The following is a 27,241-nucleotide window of genomic DNA, read 5'->3' on the forward strand; positions in this document are numbered from 1 at the left end:
TTTTTTCCAATAGCAAATTCTCAGTCATTCTATGTTTTCCTTAACGCTGTGTTTATACAGTGCACGGAGTGGCAGACATTTGTGGTGCTGAAGAGCTTCCTTTATCTTCAACCCTGAAGCGTCCCAAATGTCGCTTTGTTTAGTTCCAGAACATACATCTGACACAGACAGTCTTTCCCACTGAATCTTTCATACACTCTGTAAGAATATTTTCACTGGTTTTTGTGACATCGGGAAAGTTCGTTGTGAGAATCACAATGTTTCTCGGCTCATACATGCTCTAAGTTCACATTAATTCTACACTACAGGCGATTAAAATTGCTACACCAAGAAGAAATGCAGATGATAAACGGGTATTCAATGGATAAATATATTATAGTAGAACTGACATGTGATTACATTTTCACGCAATTTGGGGGCATAGATCATGAGAAATCAGTACCCAGAACAACCACCTCTGACCGTAATAACGGCATTGATACGCCTGGGCATTGAGTCAAACAGAGCTTGGATGGCGTGTACAGGTGCAACTGCCCATGCAGCTTCAACACGATACCACAGTTCATCAAGAATAGTGACTGGCGTATTGTGACGAGCCAGGTGCTCGGCCACCATTGGCAAGACGTGTTCAATTGGTGAGAGATCTGGAGAATGAGCTGGCCAAGGCAGCAGTCGAACATTTTCTGTATCCAGAAAGGCCCGTACAGGATCTGCAATATGCGATCGTTCATTATCCTGCTGAAATGTAGGGTTTCTCAGTGATCGGATGAAGGGTAGAGCCACGGGTCGTAACACATCTGAAATGTAACGTCCACTGTTCAAAGTGCCGTCAATGCGAACAAGAGGTGACCGAGACGTGTAACCAATGGCACCCCATACCATAACGAATACACGCTTCCAATGTCCGTTCACCGCGGTATCGCCAAACACGGATGCGACCATCATGATGCTGTAAACAGAAACTTGATTCATCCGAAGAAATGACGTTTTGCCATTCGTAGACCCAGGTTCGTCGTTGGGTACAACATCAAAAAATGGTTCAAAAGGCTCTGAGCACTAAGCGACTTAACTTCTGAGGTCATCAGACGCCTAGAATTTAGAACCAATTAAACCTAACTAACCTAAGGAATCACACACACCATGCCTGAGGCAGGATGCGAAGCTGCGACCGAAGCGGCCGCTCGGTCCAGACTGTAGCGCCCAGAACCGCACGGCCACTCCGGAAGGCAGTACACCATCGCAGGCGCTGCTACCTGTGATGTAGCGTCAAGGGTAACCCCAGCCATGATCTCTGAGCTGATCGTCCATGCTGCTGCAAACGTCGTCGAACTGTTCGTGCAGATGGTTGTTGTCTTGCAAACGTCCCCATCTGTTGACTCAGGGATCGAGACGTGGCTGCACGATCCGGTCCAGCCATGCGGGTAAGATGGCTGTCATCTCGACTGCTCCTGATACGAGGCCGTTGGGATCCAGCACGGCGTTCCGTATTACCCTACTGAACCCACCGATTCCATATTCTGCTGTCATTGGATCTCGACCAACGCGACCAGCAATGACGCTATACGATAAACCGCAATCGCGATAAACTACAATCCGACCTTTATCAAAGTCGAAAACGTGATGGTACGCATTTCTCCTCTTTACGCGAGGCATCACAACAACGTTTCATCAGGCAACGTCGGTCAACTACCGTTTGTGTATGAGAGATCGGATGGAAACGTTCCTCATGTCAGCACGTTGTATGTGTCGCCACCGGTCCCAACCTTGAGTGAATGTTCTGAAAAGCTAATTATTTGCATATCACAGCATGTTGTTTCTGTCGGTTAAATTTCGTGTTTTTAGCACGTCATCTTCGTGGTGTAGCAATTTTAATGGCCAGTAGTGCAGATGTGCCAGTCAGATAATGTACATTGCGGTAATTGACAGTCCAAATGCTGCACGTTAGAACTCTTGTTATTTTACTTGAGGCAAAATCTCATTTGATCGGCAATATCTTTTATGTAGCGATAGACAGTTCTCAGAGAACGCAAAATTTATTGTGCTCTCACTGTTGCGTACTTGGCACAGAAATTGTATTAGTCCTCGTGAAAGACTAATAAACCACTCCACAATAAAGATGCTGAACTGCCATGGATCCAACACACACATTTTCATATACTTTTCCCTCTTTGTCTCTTTATCGCTATTTGAAACAGTACTAGATGTTGAATGTGTGATACTTTTACACGTACGTCTTTTTATGATTATGGTGCTTCCCTTGTATACGACTAACGCTTTGCAACCCTCTGTTCGACAGCCAAAGTAACCCATAGCATCACAAGTAACCCATTCAGCCACTATTTGAAATTAAAAATAGCAGTACTACACATCTGTTTTGTCGAGAGCAGCTACTTTTTCTTTCAGTTCTTCAACAAAACTAAGTATTTCTTTCGGTAACTATAAGTCAAAAGAAGTAAAGGGAAATATACTATAATTATTTTTCCGACAATGTCCCAAGTTGTCTGGCGGAGGCTCTCTTCAGTAGATTATGAGCATCATCGAAATCTAAGGAACACATTTTCTAATTCAAAAATTCGCTGAAGACATTGTCTATTTTATTTTATTTTTTATACTAACAGCAACCTACATGACTGAGCTTTTCAGCTTTGTGTGAAACTGAGTTAAATTAGGCTATGAGCAAGAGAAATGCATCAGTTCTTATAGTTTGTAATGTGCATGTCCAGCGTCCTAACTATTTGGCGTTAATCGTGTTTTCCTTACGATTTGAATTGAATGTAAACACACGTGGCATCGACTCGTAAAAACACAGCCCAGGTTCTGAACCGTGTCGTGTTATACTAACGAAAACACTCCACATAACGAAACGTTGCACTACACACCACAATATTATTATTCCATTAGAGCAGAAGGCACTTTAGGAAAATTAGAGTAATAGCTAGAGGCTCTTTGATAAACTTCCGTACAGTGAAGCTGATGGCTCTTCAAACACAGTGTACTCAGCGAAGTGCTTCACTAATTAATTCAATTTATTTCATGATGTGATAATTTAATTCACGCATTAAAAGTATCAGACAGACACCGATTTACTTGCAATATAAAACACAGATAGTATCCTCCTCAGTTAGTCTTATACAGGCCATGAGAACACTAGAAATATGTACGACATCAAATAGAATTTAGTTTCACTAGCTTCTTTCGGTCAGCAACTAGAAGCAATTAGCAGAATGAGATAGAAAACTCACCATAGCGTTTGGTTCACGTACACTCAAAGCATATCTGTCACGAGCGCCTATTCGTAATAACATTCGCAAATAAACTGAACGCTCCAATAATATATTAAAAGCCTCAACCCATGACTGTTCGGGAAGTAAAAGAGATATGAAAATAAATCTTGAACATCTTGTTGACATGGCTATAATAGTGAATTTAGGGAAAATTAGTTAACGTTATTGAGTGTAATGAGATGACACAAATTCGTAATAAAATTAAAGTAGTTGCTTGAAATTATCCTAGCACGAACTAATCTGGCTTGTTCCTAGTATGTACCTCCCGTCTGCTTTAGACGTCATAAATCAGTAAGAAACAGGACTGGAGTGTCGACGAATGTCGCGAGTGAAGTGTAAACTCGCAGAAGAGGAACCGCAGCAGGCGCGCCCGGTCACAATGTTCTACGAGGCTGCATCTACGGCACACAGCGGTAACGAGCTAGAGCGAGCCTGAAGGCTGACGTGACCGGCTCTATCGCTAACACATCTGTTTATTCTGTATCTTAGATTATAGCTGAAGTAACATCAAATTCCACATGCGTCGCCTGCGGCAATGTGTAACGGCAGTACGCGTGGGCTCTGAATCTAACACTTTACCGTAAAACCACAATAAATTAAGACTGTAGAGTGTTTCAATTGTTGGTTTTTCCTCCCGTAAATTAGGATTTTCAGAACTACGTGTCGTGCGTAATGGAACTGACCTCACTACTTGTCAGATTGCTTTGCACCTCCCATAAAACAAGGAAAATTCATCGAAAGTCTAGCAGACCCTATAACGATGAACATTTGAAACTTACCTCGCACTGAAAGAGCCTTCAGAGCCAATGAAATAAGAGCCAGCCTTAGACTGTTTATAGGCAACGACACACGTCGTTTTCTACCAGTGAATAATTTTGGCGTCTTCGCACATCGCCAGTGGTTAGCACTCGAGAGAGGGTCTTTGTATTTCTGACATTATAGACAGCGCTTGCTCATTGCTGTTTGGGAGAGTAACGCAGATGGCGAAGGCAAACAGTCCAGGACGCAAACGGTTTTGCATTTGTAGCGTGACAACTGGTATCAGTCGTACATAGACAAATATCAGACCAGTAATGTCTCCACTGGTGACTTGTGGAGACGAAGCTCGGAGCCACTGTTAGTGCAACAAGAACCTGTCGCTAGGTGCTTCATACAGTACACGTATAAAGGTCCTAAAGATCTAAAATTGCGTGAAACTTGTATTGAAATTGTATTTATTAAAGTAAGTTCCAGATGCAAGAAGATATCAGGCACTGGAGATCGGAACTGCGCTACGTCTACTCGCTTCAGACTTGGCAGCGAGTCCTGTGACGTCATCTCCGGACTTGCCGTCTCCGTGTGGCCGTAGACCCGACTAGTGAGTCTCCGCAGCTGACCATGTGTCGCTTGCTTGACAAGTACAAGTGGACTCGGCTCGTTCAGACAGGAGAGCGAGAACAGGGGTTTGCGAATGTAACCGCAGATTCGTGGCATTCCCGTTACATACACAACATTCTTGAAAGAAAATTCCGCCACTAGGCTGTAAAGTACTATTCATTTATTTCACACAATCATGATTTCTGCTTTATAGCCACTCTCAAGTGCATGTTTAAATGTCACAAAATGTCCGAGCTGCCGAACTGACAGAAACAAGTTATACACCAATGTGACGACTAATCGATCAGCAGTTAATATTGTCCTGTTTATATATACAGGGTGTTTCAAAAATGACAGGTATATTTGAAACGGCAATAAAAACTAAACGAGCAGCGATAGAAATACACCGTTTGTTGCAATATGCTTGGGACAACAGTACATTTTCAGGCGGACAAACTTTCGAAATTACAGTAGTTACAATTTTCAACAACAGATGGTGCTGCAAGTGATGTGAAAGATATAGAAGACAACGCAGTCTGTGGGTGCGCCATTCTGTACGTCGTCTTCCTGCTGTAAGCGTGTGCTGTTCACAACGTGCAAGTGTGCTGTAGACAACATGGTTTATTCCTTAGAACAGAGGATTTTTGTGGTGTTGGAATTCCACCGCCTAGAATACAGTGTTGTTGCAACAAGACGAAGTTTTCAACGGAGGTTTAATGTAACCAAAGGACCGAAAAGCGATACAATAAAGAATCTGTTTGAAAAATTTCAACGGACTGGGAACGTGATGGATGAACGTGCTGGAAAGGTAGGGCGACCGCGTACGGCAACCACAGAGGGCAACGCGCAGCTAGTGCAGCAGGTGATCCAACAGTGGCATCGGGTTTCCGTTCGCCGTGTTGCAGCTGCGGTCCAAATGACGCCAACGTCCACGTATCGTCTCATGCGCCAGAGTTTACACCTCTATCCATACAAAATTGAAACGCGGCAACCCCTCAGCGCCGCTACCATTGCTGCACGAGAGACATTCGCTAACGATATAGTGCACAGGATTGATGACGGCGATATGCATGTGGGCAGCATTAGGTTTACTGACGAAGCTTATTTTTACCTGAACGGCTTCGTCAATAAACAGAACTGGCGCATATGGGGAACCGAAAAGCCCCATGTTGCAGTCCCATCGTCCCTGCATCCCCAAAAAGTACTGGTCTGGGCCGCCATTTCTTCCAAAGGAATCACTGGCCCATTTTTCAGATCCGAAACGATTACTGCATCACGCTATCTGGACATTCTTCGTGAATTTGTGGGGGTACAAACTGCCTTAGACGACACTGCGAACACCTCGTGGTTTATGCAAGATGGTGCCCGGCCACATCGCACGGCCGACGTCTTTAATTTCCTGAATGAATATTTCGATGATCGTGTGATTGCTTTGGGCTATCCGAAACATACAGGAGGCGGCGTGGATTGGCCTCCCTATTCGCCAGACATGAACCCCTGTGACTTCTTTCTGTGGGGACACTTGAAAGACCAGGTGTACCGCCAGAATCCACAAACAATTGAACAGCTGAAGCAGTACATCTCATCTCCATGTGAAGCCATTCCGCCAGACACGTTGTCAAAGGTTTCGGGTAATTTCATTCAGAGACTACGCCATATTATTGCTACGCATGGTGGATATGTGGAAAATATCGTACTATAGAGTTTCCCAGACCGCAGTGCCATCTGTTGTTGAAAATTGTAACTACTGAAATTTCGAAAGTTTGTCTGCCTGAAAATGTACTGTTGTCCCAAGCATATTGCAACAAACGGTGTATTTCTATCGCTGCTCGTTTAGTTTTTATGGCGGTTTCAAATATACCGGTCATTTTTGAAACACCCTATATATATATATATATATATATATATATATATATATATATATATATATATATATATATATATATATATATATACGAAACTATTTCTAAGGCCGCTGTAAATATATATTAATATCTGAAATCTGTTTGCAGAATGCCTAACAATTAGGTGACAAGTATACACTCTCGAGGCGTTACCGAGACTGTAACGAGAGTAGCAGAAACACGTATGAGGATGACGTGCAACCTCAAAACGGTTATTAAATTAAATTGCAGAAATGTATGATAAGCTTTAGGAAATGAATGATAAGCTACACTAAGCACTGTTATCCGATCAACGCAAGTTTCCACGACGAAATGAATACAGAAACAGCGCGCTTCTTTGTTGCACTGACCTTGGTCTGTGCTCAGTTTTCGCTTCACAAAGCACACATGTTTCTTAATGGTGAAGGTGCAATAAGCGAAAATACAATCTTTTATTTGCATTAAACGAAATTCGTATGTTTCACGTCTGAAGTGTATAGTGTGAACATATTATAATCACTACTGCTCTAATGAAACACAGGTCAATTGTACATTAGAATCAATAAATTTTCATCTAACAGCTTCCAAAGGTTCACAAAACACTACATGTAAAAGGCTATCCGATCCAGACGATCTGTCATTTCGCCTTGTCGGTGCTATTTTACAGCAGCAAGATCGTGAAATCGCCTTCCGTACTAACAATAACCCACGACTAAAATTAGTGAAGAACATTATCGACCACATAGCCGTTTATGACCGGTTTCGCCCACTAGTAGTAGACCATCTATAGATAATGCACTGCAAAGAAAAAAATTAAAATTGACGATCTACTTGCAGAAGTCAGAATACCTTAGAGAAATATGCGTTAAACGTTGATGAAGATTGGAATATCTATGGCGATGAAAAACTACTACTGTTGACTGATGAGCCATGGTTTAAACAGAGTAAAGTATGAGCCGTGTGACGTCCATGTCAGCCAATGGGAAGCGATTTCCATGTCGTGTGTTGAGATGTGAACATCCACTTTTAAAAATGTACATATAGATACCGTATACCTTAAAACCAGTTCTATAAAAACTAAATATTAAGCCAACGTAATACATTAAACTGTAACGCCGAACCCCGTCTGCAAGCAACAGTTAGCACTATGAAGACGCTGTCTCCGTAGCAACTGCTATTAAAGCGTCTATTATATAGGGTGAATCAAGAAGAAATTCCAATATTTTAATATATTATTGTACAAGTAAAACTAAAGAAAAAAGATCAAATAAACGGAGGTCCGCATATGTTTAGTTACGGAGCTATGGCTAATAAAAGATCTAACCTGTGAAATTTAGCAACTTTGCTAATATAAATCCATCGCAAAACTGTAGAAGGTTAAAGTAAAGCACGATTTCCATTTACTTTGTTGTTATTCATCTGGTGAATCTAATAAAACATGTCCCAGATGTGTATCTCCAGTAGTTTCCCAGAATATCTGGGGGCGCAAAGATTATTATACAAGTAAATTTGATACTTTCCATTAAGAATGTACAAACGTTTACATCATTGTCGCCAACAGTTAGTGATTTGTTTAAGTCTTTTTCTAACCTTGAAACCAGTTGGTTTTCTGTATTGTTCAGTGAAAGAACATAATAACAACAGTGTATTTAAGTGAAAGTACTTAGTAACTGTTGTAAATTTATAGACTATTTATGGAATAGGGATGCCTTTGAAGTTACGACAGAGGAATATGCCAAATTGGGCTTATTTATGGCAAATTTGATGGGAATGCTACGGCTGCAGTTAAAGAATGTGGCGTACGTTATCCAACTCGGAGGGTTCCGAATGCACGAACCATTAATGGAGTAATTCGAATGTTAATGGAGACAGGTACTCTACCTAGCGTTCATAATCGGTACGAGCGCTCGATATGTGAAGACGATGATTAGGATATTACGGATGCTGCTCAATGTAGTCCGGGTATCAGTACACGACGTATCTCTCAAAGATTACGCATTTCACAATCTATGGTATGGCATACACTGAAGTACAATAATCGGCATCTTTACCATAAACAAAAAGTGCATCATTTACATCCGGGAGATCCTGCCCTTCAGGTGCAGTTGGGCAACTGGTTACATACTAATCGGCAGTTAAACAAATAGATTTTATTTACTGATGAGGCACAGTTTACTCGAGATGGTATAGACAATTTACGTGACGAGCGCGTGAGGTCTGAAGCAAACCTACATGCAACAGTGCAACGCAATTTCAGCAGCGATTTAGCATCAACGTGTGCTGTGGCATTATCAAAACACATTTTATGTGACTATTCATTTTTCCGGGACGTCTAACTAGCGATACGTACTTACAGTTCGTTCATGAAGAAATGCCCCCATTGCTCTACGATGTTCCACTTGCTAAGCAATTGCAAATGTATGTTGAACATGACGGAGCGCTTACACATTTCACCAACGCCGTTACTACAGATATAAATGAACATTTTCCCCACAAATGGATTGGTCGTGGTGCTACACGTCATTTGCCATCCAGATTGCCTGATTTACACCAATGGATGTTTGTGTTTGGGGATGGATGAAAGACATAGTTTATGAGGACGAAGTCAACACAAGCGAGACATTACTTGCTCGCATTATGAATGCAATAGACGAAATTAAGAAAAACCCTGTGAAACTGAAACGAGCAACAAAATCTGTTCATACACCTACAGCTAAATGCATTGAACTCGGTGGAGACATTTTTGAACATGTATTGTGAATGTATTGTGAAATTGAATATACACTGTACTACTTCCTTAGCAATGAGCTTTATTGTTTCCGGTTTAATGTTAATTCACGTTTGCTATGGTATTAATAAAAGCAGATAAACAGTTTCGGTTAACGTTATTACCACCATTTTTCCAAAATTAAATCTCTACAACTTCTGTTGAAAACTTTGTACAGTTGTTTGGAATTTAAAAAACAACTTAGGCCAAATATTTAATAAATTTAAAATTTCACGCAATTACTTCTTTACTTCTATGGACGTTCTATAATAGTACTGCAGATACTTGTATGGGACATGTTTTATAAGATTCACCAATCAATAACAACAAAATAAATGGAAATCGTGCTATACTTTCTTTACTTTTACTTGTAGAGCAACGAATTAAAATATTTGCATATCTTCGTAGTATATAAGCTGTAAGTGAAAACACGCAGGAGGTGGCAGAATATTCACATTGTATACTGATGACGGTAAAGGCAGCAGCCACTGCGGGCCACTTCATACCACCGCCCCCTATTGGTCTCCAACATAATTAGGAAACATAAGAGAGACGCCACGATCTGGAACCAGCCAGAAAGAGGTGAGGGTGACAGAGATTCCTGTGAGGGTATCCCTTGTCGCACTCAACACACAGTCAGATAAAAGTTGCGATAGTCCATAAAATGTGCAAGACAATCTTTGCCACATATTTCGCAGCACTGTCATTAAATACAAGAGACTGAGCAGTGTAGAGCAATTACATTCGGCGAATAGCGTACCTTGCATCCAGCATCGTGTGACACAGAGAGCCACACCGTGTGACTACTTCTGTTTTTCTGTTTTCTCATTTATGTGATTCTAGTTGCAAAGAAATGAGAGCTGAAAAATGTAATGACTATAAAGATGCGCTAATGCATGGAAATGTATTTGAAGGCACTATTATAGAATGAGAAGAGCACGGAGAAGAGGTTGAAACGGGGGATATGATACTGCAAGGAATGTTTGACAGAAAAATGAAAGAACTGAGTCGGAAAAACGCACGCGACCCGGACAACATTCCCTTATAACTACTGATATCGTTAGGAGAGACAGGCATAAGAAGACCATATCACCTCGTGTGCAAGATGTTTTCGACAGGCGAAATCTCCTCAGATTCAAAAAAAAATACATTGTAATAATTCCAATTATAAAGAAAGGAGATGTTTATTTGCAAAATTATTTATAGAACGGAAAACTGTAGAAGCCGATCTTGTGGAACATCAATTTGGAATCCGGAGAAATGTAGGAACACGTGAGGCAATACTGAGCCTACGACTTATCTTGAAAGACAGGTTGAGGAAGAGCAAACCTCAATTTATAGGTTTCGTAGATTTGGAGAAAGCTACACACTGGAATACACTTTTTGAACATGTTAAGGTATCTGGGGTAAAATACAGGGAGCAAAAGGCTATTTTCAACTTGTCAAGAAACCAGTTGGCAGTTTTAAGAATGGAGTGGCAGCAATGGGAAGCAGTGGCTGAGAAGTGAATGAGACAGGTATGTAGCCTATCCTCGAGGTTACTCGATCTCTACATTGAGCAAGTAGTAAAGGAAACCGAAGAAAAATTTTGAGAAGAAATTAAATTTCAGGTAGAATAAACAAAAACTTCTACGATTTTGCCGATAACATTGTAATGACTTGGAAGAACCATTTAACGGACTCGACAGTGTCTTAAAGGTAGGATATAACATTAAGATCAATACAAGCTTTCAAGGGCAACAGAATGTATTCTAATTACACGAGTTGACGCTCGGGGAACTAGATTATGTAACCAGACACCAAATGTAGTACTTGAGATTTGATATTTGGACAGCAAAATAACTCATGGTGGTCGAAGTAGACAGGATGTAAAGTGTAAACTACATTGTCAAGAAAAGCGTAATTACAGAAGTAAAATTTATTAGCATGGAATATAAATTTAATTGTTAGGATATGTTCTCTGAAGGCATCTGTCTGGAATGTTGCCATGTATGGATGTGAAACGAGGACGATAAAAAATTCAATCAACTTTAGAATGAAATCTTTAGAAATGTGGTGCTACAGAAGTATGTTGGAGTTTACATGGGTAGAGCACGCACATTATGAAGAAGCACTGTCAAAGAACTGTAGAGGAAAAACAATTGTTGCATAACTTTGCTAAAAGTAGGGATCGGTTAATAACATACATTCTTAGACATCAAGGGATCTCCAATTTTGTATTAGAGGGATGTGTTGCGGGTAAAAATTGTAAAAATTGTAGAGAAAGGCCTTGAGATGAATACAGTATACAGTAAGCGTGTTTAAAGTTGTAGGTTACAGAAGTTATTCGGAGATGTAGTTTGCACAGGATACAGCGGCGTGGAGTGCTGCATCAAAACAGTCTTCCATCACAACAACAACAAATTAGCTGTTGTACATTTTGAGTTCACTTATTGATAGCCAGCCTGAGAAATGACTGCACATTGGCAAATAAGTAAATTAATTGCTTCATGTCATTCATGTGAAAAATGAGAAAACTAATCAAGATAGCCTGACAAGGCATTCGAATCCCTTACTCACGAATATCGTTTACTGTCTTAAACGCTGTGCCATCTGTGTAATAGGTAAACGATAGTCAACCACAGTTCTGTGTTTCCTGATATTTGGTGACAGTGTTTACTGCAGCAAATAAATTTTTTGACTTCATGTAGCATGATTAACCGTGTTGCCTTTTAGGGATCCAGCATCTTAAGTAGCGATCAAGTTATATACTTGCACATTCAGTTTTTATTTTTTCGTGTGACCAAACTGAGGACCAATTATACAGCTTCGTGGAACAACTGAGTACACAAAATTAATATTATAAAAGTTAATTATAGAAAAAAATTACGTGCATCCTGTGTGGACGATGAGTTGTTAGATATATACTACGCCGACGGAAAAAAAAATCGCAACAGCAAGACGAAGTTGCACGATATATAAGAAGGTTGGTAGGCGTATTTCTACTTCTGAAACACATTGTATATTAAAAAATTGCGCAAGACGCATAAGAGTGACGCTAGTAGCGCCACTATGAGGATGACGTTAAACACATTGCGCAAGAGTTGTGAACGTTACCTAACTTCGAGGCTGGACGGGTAAACAATGATAATGAGGGCATGGCATTGATTGCAGGGAGACCCACCGCGGGGCGGTTCGGCCGCCGCTTCACAAGTTCTTCAAGGCCACACAACACCCAGTCATATCGAGGCAGAGAAAATCCCTGACCCCGCCGGCAATCGACCCCGGGACCCCGTGTGCGGGAAGTGAGTACGCTACCGCAAGACCACGAGCCGCGGACACTGGATGAGGTGAGCTGATGACAGACAAGAATGCCTATAAAGCGATAAGGGCACCCTTGCCAACACTTCACTGAGTTTGGACGAGATCGTGTAATAAGTCTACGAGAAGCTGGACGCTCCATCTACGATACTGCAGAAAGACTTGGCAGGAATGTAGCCTTTGTGCATGACTCCTGGCAGCGGTGGTTAGGAGAATGAACACTCGAAAGAAGACCGTCCTCCGGACGGCACGTGGCTACCGAGAGGGAAGGCCATCGTGCTTGGAGTATGGCTCTGACGCATCGTAGTGAATCTGCAGCAATTTGAGCAGCTGTTGGGGACACAGTGATGCAATAACTGTTACAAATCGGTTACTTCAAAGAGAGCTCCGAGACAGACTCTCTGTAGCGGGCTTTAGACTAACCCCAAACCACCACCATTTGCCACTTCACTAGTGCCAAGCAAGAGCTTACAGGAGGGCAGGTTGGCGGTATGTTGTGTTTCCTGATGACAACTGGTTGCCAGTGACGTCGGTTTGTTGGTTACAAAGAGGCCAGTTGGGGACCTGCACCCAACAGCACAATGCATGTACGTTCGTATGCTTGCATCAACATTCTGGCGATCACGCCGATCGGTAATAAATCTGAATTTCACATTTTGTGATGGTTTATTTTACGCTTACATCATCCTGTCCTCTTGCAATATTAATACCTTAAATACACACATCAGAAAATGTTTAGCATCACCCCAGATCCTAGAACTCCTGAAGATACGACTGTGGATATTGTATCACACAGTCCATTTGACTGTTTAGAGATGTGACTAAACCCGACCAAAGATGTAAGCAACTATGCTTGAGCAGCGCCTATTAGACGGAGGGGGTCTAACAGCTGATCAGTTCCAGTCATTCCACCAGGATGGAGGTACGCGGCTCGTGTTGTTTGTAGTTCAACCATGCCTAGACGGTCAATACCGCGGTTCTATCGCGTCCGCATTGTTACTTTGTGCCAGAATGGGCTCTCAACAAGAGAAGTGTTCAGGCATCTCGCAGTGTAACAAAGAGTTGTTGTTCGGACATGGAGGACATATAGAGAGACAGGAACTGTCGATGACATACCTCGTTCAGGCCGCCCAAGGGCTACTACTGCAGTGGATGACCACTACCTACGGACTATGGCTCGGAGGAACCTTGACAGCAACGCAACCATGTTGAATAATTGTTTTAGTGCAGCCACACGACGTCATGGTACTACTCAAACTGTGGGCAATGGGCTGCAGAATGCACACTCCCGAATTCCATGGAGAGGTCCATCTTTGCAACCACAACACCATGCAGCGCGGTGCAGATGTGCGCAGCTACATGCCGAATCGAACGCTCAGGATTGGCATCACGTTCTCTTCACCGATTAGTGTCGCATATGCCTTCAACCAGAAAATCGTCGGAGACGTGTTTGGAGGCAACCCGGTCAGGCTGAACGCCTTAGACACATACACACTGTCCAGCGAGTGCAGGACGGTGGAGGTTTCTTGTTGTTTTGGTGAAGCTTTATGTGGAGCTGAAGTACGCCGCTGGTGGTCATGGAAGGGGCCGTAACGGCTGTACGATACGCGAATGCCATCCTTTGACCGATAGTGTAACCACATCGGCAGTATATTGACGAGACATTCTTCATGGATGACAATTCGCGCCCCCATAGCGCACATCTTTTGAATGACTTCCTTCAGGATAACGACATCACTCGAGTAGAGTGGCCAGCATGTTCTCCTGAAAGGAACGCTATCGAACATGCCTGGAATATACTGAAAAGGGCTATTTATGGACGACGTGAACCACCAACCACTCTGAGGGATCTACGCCGAATAGCCATTGAGGGGTGGGACAATCTGGACCAACAGTGCCTTGATGAACTTGTGGATAGCATGCCGCGACGAACACAGGCATGCATCAATGCAAGAGGTCGAGCTGCTGGGTATCAGAGGTACCGGTGTGTACAGCAATCTGGACCATCACCTCTGAACGTCTTGGTATATGGTGGTACAGCTTGCAATTTGTGGATTTCATGAGCAATGAAAAGGTCGGAAACGATGTTTATGTTGATCTCTATTCCAATGTGCTGTACAGGTTCCGGAACTCCCGGAACCGAGGTGACGTAAAACTTTTTTTGAAGTGTGTATACTACCTAGACAAAGTATTGCCAAAATTTCATTTCTTTACATTACTTATTTTGTGGTGTATCCATTTTCTCCGTCGGTATGGTATAATTAACAATGTCACATAGAAATCTGTTTAGTGTTTTTCCAGACAGAATAGAAGACATCAGCTGTGAGGGAATTCATTAGTTTAAAGTCGAAATTGCGTGGATTACTAATTAGAGTATCCTTAAATTCTTCAGGTAGCTTGTTGTAAATGGATGCATCAGAACGCCTTTCTGCACTAGAGTTAATGAGGTGAAATACAAATGCAGATTGAATTCCTGCCTAAAACTAAGTGAAAGCTGCTAATTCTTGGGATCAAGCTCATGCTGTTAACAATAAACGACATTCAAGAATATAATTATTGGGAGGTTATTGTAAAAATCCCAAGACTGCCGCAGGGGAGTCGATATTAACACCGCCTATTGCTTGGATCGTTCGTTTCGGAGCCAAAAACATCATTTGTGATATTTATTGTTTACAATAAATGTATTTGAGGAAAGTATTTCCTAAGGACTCAATGTTAGAATTTCCAGACTGCTGCAAGGGAGGGTCGACAAGAGATTCAACAATTTATATCACATTTTGATTGGACTAACCGTTTCTGACCTAAACACGTCCCTTATGAAATGGGAAGATTTATCTCAGAATATAACACCGTATATTCGCAGCTTGTGGTCTTGCAGTAGCAATCTCAATTCCCACGCACGGGGTCCCGGGTTCGATTCCCGGCGTGATCAGGGAATTTTACCTGTCTCGAGATGACTGGGTGGTGTTGTGTCGTCTTCATCATCATCATTCATCCCCATTACGGCCGGAGGAAGCGGATGGCGGACCACCTCCGCTAGGACCTCGCCTAGTCGGCGGTGCGGGTCTCTCGCATCGTTCCCTCCGAGTATGGGACCACATCATCATAACACTGTTTGTGATATGCGAACGAATATATGCAAAGCAGACCACTTGACGTGCTCGACTTCACGTATTGTTGATACTGCTGTAGTAGTAAATATAGCAGCATACAGTTATTGAAAAAGATCCTCGATGCTGGATAATGCCTTTCCATGACAGCTTTCCACTTATCTGGGAACCTAGTAATTTGTATGAATCACTGGTGGCCGAGCGTTTCTAGGCGCCACAGTCTGGAACCGCGCGTTCGCTACGGTCGCAGGTTCGAATCCTGCTTCGGGCATGGATGTGTGTGTTGTCGTTAGGTTAGTTAGGTTTAAGTAGTTCTAAGTTCTAGGGGACTTATGACCTCAGATGAATTAAGTGTTGGGAAGTGGAAAAAAAGGCTTACTGTGATTTAGCATCACTATATTTGTGACATGCCGTGAACTGTTTGAACAACACTCTATGATACATTGCTCAGTTGGTCACGTTGCCCTCAATATACAGCGAACAGAAATATTTTGATGTCTGATGACAGCCCATACAGTGAAGTGCAATGGTTATGTCGGCACTGACTAAGTGATGGACAAGGTTGAGGACGAGACTGCATGAGGGGTGGCGAATTACAACAGTACTGGGTGAGAGAAATTGTCATAAAACATTGCACTGGATTTCATTACAATACCTGCCATTACACAGCTGTGTTGTATTTATGAGTGCTTCACCTGTAAATTTTGACATCAAAATTATCAGTAATGACCTTGCTTTGTTAAACCTAATACTTTGTAAATTATAGCAAGTGGTGGATGCTTCCATCCTATCCGCTGCATTACGTTAATGTGACTGCTAAAGTAAAGCCTAAAAAGTGTAGTGTGATGAAACAAAAATACCATGACATTATTACGCTAAACAACGGAATAAGGAGTGTTCAAGAAGACCGCATGATTCTAAGTCAAATCAGTGGAAGACCGCATGATTCTAAGTCAAATCAGTGTGAGAGCCAAATATGTATTTGGGGAGCCGTGTTTGGAAAATACATTTGACTTGTTCACAGTTTCAGAGTGTAAGAGCACATATATTGCTAACATATACCCTCGTCATTATTTAAGTGTATTTCCTAATTGCGATATACTCGTATGCATTACGGAGATAAGTTTTTGTAACGTGCTGCAAAACTCACCTTGATGTAGTGGGCAATGTGCCTTTATTGACCTGGTGGTCTGTGTGCTTCATCTGGTGGTGTGATTTGCGTCGTAACTAGTGAGGCGAGGCACTGCTTATGTACTACATGTCGATGTTCACCTCCAGTTGGCAAAGAATCTCGTCGTCGTCTTCGTCATACAGGGGCTTCCTGCGCCTGAGGATCAGAGGCAGCTTTCTTCTTTCTTGCACAGTAATCTCCGGAACGTGTCCGGAACATGCTCCGGAACATATGTGAAAGGCCAGTGCTATTCTCATGGGCTGTCTAGTAGCACAAAGAGCTTACTTGCCCCAGTAGGCGGAAAAGTAGTTTTTCTCTTGTCGTCTCCACACCATAAAGTAAAATCAGTTAGAAACAACTGCACATTCAAGTCATGGGAAAGAGATATGCACATATACAGATGATGGTACTATTGCATACACAACGTGGAAAAGGGCAATGCATTGGTTGAGTGGTCATTTGTACTCGGATGAATAATGTGAAACGTTTCCCAACGTTATCATGACTGCACGACGGGAATCAACAGATACTGAACGCGGAATAGTAGTCGGAGCTACATGCGTGAGACATTCCAGTTCGTAAATCGTTAGGAAATTCGATATTCCGAGATCCACAGTGTCAGCAGTCTGCCGAGAATACCAAATTTCCGGCATTACCTCTCACTGCGGAGAACGCAGTGGCCGAGGGCTTTCGCTTATCGACGGATGGCAGCATCGTTTGCATGGAGATGTCAATGCTAAGAGACAAGCAACACTTCCTGAAGGAACCGAAGAAGTCAATGTGGGACGTACTATGAACGTATCCGTTATATACAATGCGGCGTAATTCGGCGTTAATGGTCCACGGCAGAGGACGACCGACGCAGTAACTTAGCCAACAGCACGACATAGCCTGCAGCGCCTCTCCTGGGCTTGTGTATCCTAGATGCCGCCACAAGGCTACAATCGGCGTGTAGTGGTTCGAGGAAAATGATAATGAACTCATTAGACTGATTTGACTAATTAGATTCAGCTAGACTGAAGCATATGGATATCAACTTCAAAGCCAGATACAAGGCCACCAAACACCCTCCCGTACTTTACCGGAATTGTGCGAACTGTTTGTAGGCATCTGGTGCCAGATACTTCTGGAAACGTTCCACGGGACAGGAACCGCTGCTGAATTCGCGTTCCAGAGGTGGAGCAACGCGCTATGAGTTGGGCGGTCTTAATCTTTTGGATCGTCTTCCCTCTCAGACCTACTTCAGTCACCAGCTACCTTAATCAATCTGAGTATCCCCACTTAGAACATAAATTCTTACTTCTGTACACCCATATTTTGTATCTTCTCAGAGACTACTACTGGGGGTAAAATTTCGTGATTAGTGAGAGCATGTCACATTTCTGTTCAAATGTCTTAAATGCTCGATGTTTCCAAGAACACCAGTGAAATCCTGAAGAATGAATCAGCACGTGGATCGATCTGCCTAGAAGTTAAAAGGTTTTAAGAGCAGCCTAATGACTCAGAAGATTTGTCAACGATGAAAGCCTGCAGACTTTTGTTAGTATTAATATTGTTATTTGTGATACAGTAGTAGCCTAATGGAATTAGATACAGTAAAATGCACTGTGGTATTACCTTTTCACGTCTTACCTTTTCAATGCCATTTATTGTACGACAATTACTGTCATTAAAAACTATCTGTGATGCATAAGGGCCGCCAAATGAAAATGTGACAGGTGGAAGAAAAGCAAGTAAATCGTTTATTATTTCGAAAGTAATCGTCATAATTACTGATATGTTTATCCCACAGAGAGACAAGTGATCAGTACTTGTATAGGGAAATGTTTGTGGTTGCCCACGAAACCCAGGCACGCACCTCTTTGTCTGAAGCATATCGACGACCACGAATACCTCTCTTCAGGGCTCCAGAAATAAGGAGACCGCGTGGAGAAAGATCAGGATGGTTTGGAGGGTACGTAAGAGCTTTCCAGCGAATCTTCCGCAGCGCAGTCGGGACAACTTTAGCTGCACGTAGGCGGGTATTATTCTCTAACAGGGTGATGCCCTCCGTCGTACTTTGTGAGTGTGTCGGTTTTATTTCGTCAAGTTGAGCAATGAATTGATCCAACAAGTACCCTTTGGCCACTGGAAGAAACAATTTCCACCTCACACTGCTACAGACGTCAGACAGACGCTCCTTATGTACCAACAAGAACTACTTGGAAAACATTCGGCAACTAATATCTTCTGGAGTTGTCCGCTGTAAGGAAAAGTAGCAAAATTATTCTATATTCCTACATAACTAGTGGAATACTTGGGTACTTGTGTAATGGTAGTTAGTGTAAGAAAAACATTAAACGAACGAAAAATATTATTTATCGCAAAAAGATTTGAGAAATCAACTGAAACTTTTTCTTAAAATAGTAAAAATTATACATTTCCGGGTTCTTTTCGGAACAGTAGTTTGCCTCTTATGGACTGGAATGCTACTATTTTACAAAATATGGAAAGGTTCTTTTCTGCCTTTTCTTTAAGAATGTTATTTACTCTGCAGAATGGCTGAGAGCCACGCCTACCCAACTTGAATAACTTTTCTAGGTACGGTCAAGTTTGTCGCATGAGGAATGTAATGGAGTGTACTGTTGTGGAGGACAGATGGGGCTCGCATGGGCTGTAGTGCACAATACCATGAGCTGTGACGATTGCTGCCTGCGTCGCTCGCTGCTGACAAATAACACAACTTTCTCTTTCTATCTGGATTGACCTTCGCCAATCAAACTCTCCCTACACCTTGATGAAGTCAAGGACTCCTATCCATCCCTAGTCTAACTATTGGCGTGGTATACTGCGATGCCCCTCAATATTCGTTCGAGGACGTTTAAATAGTACTCTGTCCGTGTTCACACCGCACAATAAGTGTGGCGGCCAACACAGTGAATAATGCTTAATCGCGAGCGACTCAATATACCGTATCACTCCGATTCGCTAACGACAGAAGTGTTCTCCCAGTGAAGTGCTGAGGAGAGACTTTGTTCCCCACTCTTTGAGTACAAGTACGAGCGCACTCGCTCTCATTATGTGTTCCTGCTCAATGAGCGGCAACGGAACGGCTCCCTTTTCCTGGAAAAGTTGCAAGGGTGTATCATTCACTGTCTTCCCTCACTGTTTCTTTGCGTCAGAAATATTCCACCAATCAGCGTTGCTATGTAAAATATGAGGGTCAGGAGACCACGCCACATTACAAGATTTTACTTGATGGCACGCTTCCGTTTTTCTAAAGAGTCCACGTGGACATATAGGCTTACTATCAGTCGTTCTTCCCATGAACTGTTTGCGACGGGAATGACAAAGTGAGAAACCGAAAATGACACAGACATCTTAAGGAGGTTTGTGGAGTATAAAAAATGGCTCTAAGCACTATGGGACTTAACATCAGAGGTCATCAGTACCCTACACTTAGAACTACTTAAACCTAATGACATCACACACATCCATGCCCGAGGCAGAATTCGAACCTGCGACTGTAGCAGCAGCGCGGTTCCGGACTGAAGCGTGTAGAACCGCTCGGCCACAGCGGCCGGCTGTGGAGTATAGACAGATGGAGATGTAGTATTTCGTCACGTTTGCCGATGGCGTTAATACAATGCAGTCATGGAATACCTCTTAATATCATACCGGACTTCTTTTTGATTGGGCTAGTGTAGCAGTTCGACCTGATATGGACTCAATAGGTTGCAAGTCTGCTGCAGAAATATTAAGTCATGCTGACTCCTTAGCGTGAAAGTGTTGCCGGTACAAGATTTTTTTCACGAAATGACCTCTCGATTATTTCCCATATATTCTATGGAATTGATGTCAGGCGATCATGGTTGCCAGTTAATTCGCTGCAACTGTCCATAATGTTCATGAAACGAATCGAGAAGAACTGTGACCCGCTGACAATTCCGTGAAGTTCATGAATGGCTGCAAATGGCCTTCAAGTTACCTTCCATAACCATTTCCATTCAATGATCGTTTCAGCTGGACCGGAGGACCCAGTCAGTTCTATGATAACAGAGCCTCACCATTATGAAGCCTTCGCCAGCTTACACATTGCCTTTTTGACAACTTAAGTCCATGGCTTCGTGGAGTCTGCTCCGCACTCGACATCTACCATGAACTGTTACCAAGTGAAACCGAGACTCATCTGAACCACCAAGGTTTCCCATTCGTCAAGGGACAAACTGATATGCTCACGAAACCAGGAGAGACGCTACAGGCGATTTCGTGCTATTCGCAACGGCACTCGTGTCGGTCATCTACTACCATAACCCAGTAACGCTACATTTCCCCACACTGTCCTAACGGATACGTTCGTCGTCCGTCCCACATTGATTTCTACTGTACTGCTTGCCTGTTAGATTTCACGACTCTACGCAAACGCTACTGCTCTTGGTCGTTAAGTAAAGGCTGTCGGCCACTGTGTTGTCGGCCGTGAGATGTAATGCCAGACATGTGTTACACTCGGCACACTCTTGCCACTGTGACTCTTGGAATATTTAATTCCCTAACGGTTTCTAAAGCGGGAAGTCCCATGCGTTTATCTCCAACTAGCATTCCGCGTTCAGTATCTGTTAATTCTCGCCGTGGGACTATAATAACGTCCTAAACTTGCCTACTTGGATCATCTGAGTACAAATGAGAGCTCTGCTAATGCACTTCCCTTTTATTCTTTGTGTACGTGGCACTACCGTCATCTATATAAATAAGTGTCACTATCCCACGACTTTTGTCACCTCAATGTACATCACTCGTCGCAACGTCACAAACCTTCGGAACATACGAAACTGACAAAAACTCAGAAAGCCATGCCGACAATACATAATCGTTTTCTTATTTACCTGCTTATATCCCCACCCCCCTCCCTCCGCAATCCACCACCCCCGACTGTGTTTCGTCTGTCGAGGTTTCATATGGACAGTCAGTCTGTTCAAACATGTTGTATACAGTTTAGTATCTCGAAATTTCACAACCAGTGCTCTGACAGCTAGAGAGATGGCAACATTCATTAGTTCCGTTATTAGGCATGTAGGTGTCCGGTTACCTTTTCGGGATTCGTCTATGTACAGCGACATACGAACTGAATTTTTTATTTTTTTTTTTACATTACTTAAAAACTAGAGGGTCAGGTCTTTCATACATAGTCTCAACACGATGGATCATTGTAATTTGAAGTCATGCGAACGAAACGCAACATGTTTGCTTATTTTCTAGCGAAATATATATTAAACTTGTAGTTCAGAAGCGCAAAGCATTTTGAATGATGCCTGTTCTTCTCAAAACTGGGAATTAATGCAAAGTCGATATTCTTAATGAAATCTGTACCTGATTTTAAATACCATCAACCACTATCCAAAACAGAGATTACCTTCATTCACTTTCATCAAGTACCAGACACAAAAATTTAGATTTTTACTTCAAATTCATTTAAACATTGATTAAATATGTTTTAAATTAGATCGTTATATCACTGAAACTATTAAATATCTTCGTACTGGATGCACAAGAAAACATATTAAAATTTTAGAGCTCATTATGTAAGACATCATGGTCTCCTGACCTTCATTGCTTACATATTCCGCCCTCACAATCATATTCTGCACATCCAGACGCTTCATTCGAACCCAAACTCGATAAGATAAAGTCAGTGTTGTATGAATTAATATAAACGATACGCAAGTAACAAGTAAGCGCACCGTGGTTGAAATACTTGAGGCTGCCGTACACACGCACATTCCAGACACGACAGTCACACGAGCTTTTAGTTTCGGAGAGCAACCAAACGCCAGGAGGCAGGTCCCAACCTATCTACGTCATCCGGTGACGCCCGTGGAGCGGACAGCGAGTGCCCAAGTAAAAGGGGGAACGACCCCGTGTTCGTCTTAAAATTAAATTCCGCTACATTGTGTTGAAGCGCCCAGCCTACACGTTCTTTACAAATATAGCACGCAGTTTCATAGATTTTTACAGGGAGACAACAAACGCCAAACGCCGATGTTACAGATTTCTGGATTGGTCGCCTTAAACGAAACATCATTCTCCCGTGTTAGAAGAGCAATGCTGATTGGCAGACGATATTGCTGATGCTTTGAACTGAAGGAATAATGGAAGTGACCGAAAGATACACCCCTTCACGTCTGGCATGGAGAGGGCCCATTCCGTTGTCGCTCTTGGAGCGAGAACACGTAACGAGAGCGGGCGCGTTTGTACTTGTACTCAAAGACCGAGGAACAAGTCTCTCCTCAGTACTTCACTGGGAGAGCACCTCTGTCGAGAGCGAATCGGAATGCGACTCTATTTTGAGTCTTTGTGATTAAGCGTTGTTCACTGTGTTTGCTGCCATACTTATTGTGCAGTGTGAACGGACAGAGTTATGGTTAAACGCCTGTGAGCGAATTTTTGAGTGGCATCGCGGTGGACTGGTTATCTGACCGGTGTACCATGCCAATAGTCTAGGGGCTAATAGGGGTCCTTGACTTCATATAGGTGTAGGTAGAGTCTGATTGGCGAAGGTCAATCCAGATAGAATGAGAGTTATCTGATTTGTCAGCAGCGAGCGGCGCAGACAGCAGTCATTGCAGCTTACGGTATTGTGCGCTACAGCTCTTGCGAGCCCCATATTTCCTCCACAACAGTACACCTCACTGCATTTCACACGTGACAGCCTCGACCGTGCCTAGCATCATTCTAACGGATAATTATTCAAGTTGAGTTGGTGCGATTCTCAGCCATTCTGCCAAGTCAATAACTGTTTTAAACTTTGTATAGAAATTTCATTAGCGAATCCTATCCTTGAGAGGTAACTTCACATTACGAAAAGAACCCGGAAATAAATTGTTCAGTTCATAACTAAAGGTGCCATTGTGATTTCTCTGAATTTTTGCAAAATAAAGTAATTATATTCATTACTTTCAGTTCCTTCTTACGCTAACTAGCACTATTCCAGTACCCTAGTATCCCACTAGTTACGTAAGAAATTTTGTGAATTTTTGTGTCATTTCCTTACAGCGGACGACTCAAGAAGATATTTATTGATGAACGTTTTTTAGGCGTTTCTCTTTAGAACATTAGGAACGTTTGTCTGACTTCTGTAGTAGTGTGAGGGTGGAAATTGCCTCTTGCAGGAACCACAGGGTAAAGGGTACATCTCAGATTAATCCGTTGCGCAGAATGACAGAATATCACCCACACGCTCACAATTATTAACGTTTGATAAAATCTGAATGATTTTAAGGAACCTCATTAGGAAGAAGGGATATACTGAAGGGATATACTGCAAGATATAACAGTTGCAAGTTAAGAAATAACTAGACATTTATTTCTGAATGAAAAGTACACGAGCGTATTAAAGAGCTAAGAATTACTTGGCATGCTGGTGCTTAAACATCGACAGATGGTATCCTGTCTATCACAAGAACATGGCCTCCACAAGTGGAACCAAATCTGCTAAATACCGGGTGGAAATTGCTTGACGCACACATATGAACATTCACACACTGACCATCCGTATAGCAAAAAAGATAAAGTTTAGAAGAATGCTTCCGTATTCTACGTTTAAGTACACTGGATCGTAGAGTAACAATTGTTGACGGTCAGCTTCTGAAGATACAGGCCCAATCCTGGTATTCGGTAGAAATTCACTGTGTCACGGTACGACTATCAAAAAAGCACGTAAAAGCACTTCTGCCCAGTAGCGGAATTGAATATCCAGTCCGATTACGTGAGGTGAGTACATCGATCGCAGCCACATAACGTACAAGGAAACGCACGTGCTGCAGCAGAAAGCAAGTTATTACACTCAGGAAAATAAAATACGAAACGGACGATAAATCAAATGAAATTTATTGCAAGCACACAAAAAATGCACACGACACATTCACACATGGTATACAAAGCTCAGTTGTTTATACATCATTTGGCATCATCGCTCGCCGCCTCCAAGTTGCAACTGAACACAGGGAAACATTAAGTAAACTGAATATTAATAAGAATTACACCATTCCCTAGCTGAAATGATGTTTTATTGCAAGATCACCGAAATCCCTACGCTGGAGAAAGACTACTAGAAACACAAATAAGACAAAAAGAGTAATTGTTACACATATCAGCTGATGCTGCTAGAGATGTCTTCTCAGGGTTTACTCATTGGCGACCGAAGGTAAAGTAAAGCTCACACACTACCGTACTCAGAGTCCTCGCAGACTCCGTAAACGCTCAGAGAGCCTACGTGGTGGCTACCTGTGTCATTTGGTACACCTTTCCTACAATTTGGCCCTCTTGGTTTATCCATAACTGGGGACATCAGTAGAGATACTGTAACACTTCGTCTGAGCTCCAACGAACGTATGTTTTTCACCTTTCTATGCAGCATCCACATATTGTCGAGGCCACCTTCAAGGTAAAATCTAACAAGTAGCTGGTAGCATCTCTTGGAGCGGATCCTGGTTTTATACAGACGTCTCAGTTTGTCGAAAAGATCGACACTTCCCGTCCTTTAGTTTAGGAGTTGTACTGAGATTGGTTGAGGCACGGTTACATGCTTTCGTTCTGCTTTACTCTATCTCTTACTGGTTCCCTTAGTGAACAATCATGATTTGCAGATTGGCCGCTAATGTAACTTCGCTGTTGTCAAACCACATTAGCAGCACAAGGCGTTCATCTTGAAGGACATGCTAAAGTCCGTGCGGTTCCTTTTTTTTAAGTCTCTCAGTGGTGCTTCCCCAACCCTGTCTCTCTGGATAGTGCCAAAGCTCTGTAATTCATACTTGCTTAGTGATTCCAAGAGCGGCTTCCATGGCTTCATATAAATAGAACAAACGTCGCAGTGCCTGAAAAAGTTGCAGAGACATGATGTTGAGACGTTTCAAAAGCGCATCAGTTTTGTAACTTTTATTACTTGGATCTACAGCTGTGTTCTCATTGAAATTCAGAAAGCGATGGATTGGTTCGAACCTGCTTCTATTGACTGCATTACTTACAAGATAATAGTAAGTATCTGCCCTTGTCTCCCAGTACATTGTTCTAAAAGGGACTGGATTGTAGCAAGGAAGAATAAGAATTCCAAAATATTTGTATAACTTATCAACTGAAAGGTCAAATTCGAAATATCCCTTCTGAGGAGCATATGGCATTGTCTCTTTACAAATGTACTCCATAAATTCTTCATTGGAATCTTCCTTGAATATATCTAAAGGCATCTTATGAGACTGCTTCATTACAGCCACAAGAAAAGGCTACGACGTATTACCAGTGAAAGTGACTTGACTTCCAACATTCATGTTTTTCAGTTCCTTTGATATCCACTTTTTTGGTGTTGTTTTATATTTCTTTGATAGTTCTGGCGTGTTCTTATCGCTACATAACATCGTTTCTGTTTCCTTCTGAAGTGACTGCTAAAGAAGTCCTTTACTAGCGTCGCTAAAACTAACGGGTCTTTCGTCGTCACTAGGAGCACCATCACTATCGGTATCATTTCTATCACGTAGTGGAAGAAAGACTAAATCCAGCTCTCCAGCTCGTTCTAATTCACGGTCGATAATAACTTCAACGCTGAAATTCTCAAGTAGTTTTAGAATCTCTTCTGCATCAAGGGGATTGTCGGGATTATCACAGTATTTATTTGACCTGCCAACTACATAATAGTCTAGAGAAATAGCCTAAGAAGACAGCTGCTTCTATTATTATACTCTAAAAGTAAAAAAAAAAACAGTGTTTTCCGAATTACGTTTAAAAAGTATTGATAGTTACCCATTGTATGATACTTCATACGCTGGGGTATCACTCTATTACATAAGCCTAGATAAAGATTTTTCAACCAGAAACCGCATAATGCATAACTGTTATTCTGGTCTAATACTGAAACTACAAGCCAAACATTTATATCAACACAAGCACTTTCAGTACAGGATATAATACTTACCTGTCACACATCATCTTACCGATTCAGAGTAGCAATAAGAGGCAATGGCGAAGTGTGCAATAATAATATTTTTGCGTCACTGTAAATTTCTATTGTTGTGAAGAGGCATCCACTTGCTGTCCACACAAACAGTTGTAAGCAGCCTTCACCATTACATCTAGAGGTAACAATACAAAACAGAAACACACGTGCGACGAATATCGTGGGTGTTATGGGTTAACACGTTGACGTCGGCGTGTAACACTAGTATCTCACGCTACATCGTTCCATAGCGTGACGTGTACTACCGACAGCTCACGTTAGTGTATTGCTACCAGCAACACACTAACGTATGATATACTCTCACAGCGAGGTGACAAACGTCATGAGATACCTCCTAATATCGTGTCTCACTTCCTTTTGCTCGGCATAGTGTAGCAACTTGATGTAG

The sequence above is a fragment of the Schistocerca americana genome, chromosome 6 (assembly GCF_021461395.2).
Source record: "Schistocerca americana isolate TAMUIC-IGC-003095 chromosome 6, iqSchAmer2.1, whole genome shotgun sequence".
Classification (NCBI taxonomy): domain Eukaryota; kingdom Metazoa; phylum Arthropoda; class Insecta; order Orthoptera; family Acrididae; genus Schistocerca; species Schistocerca americana.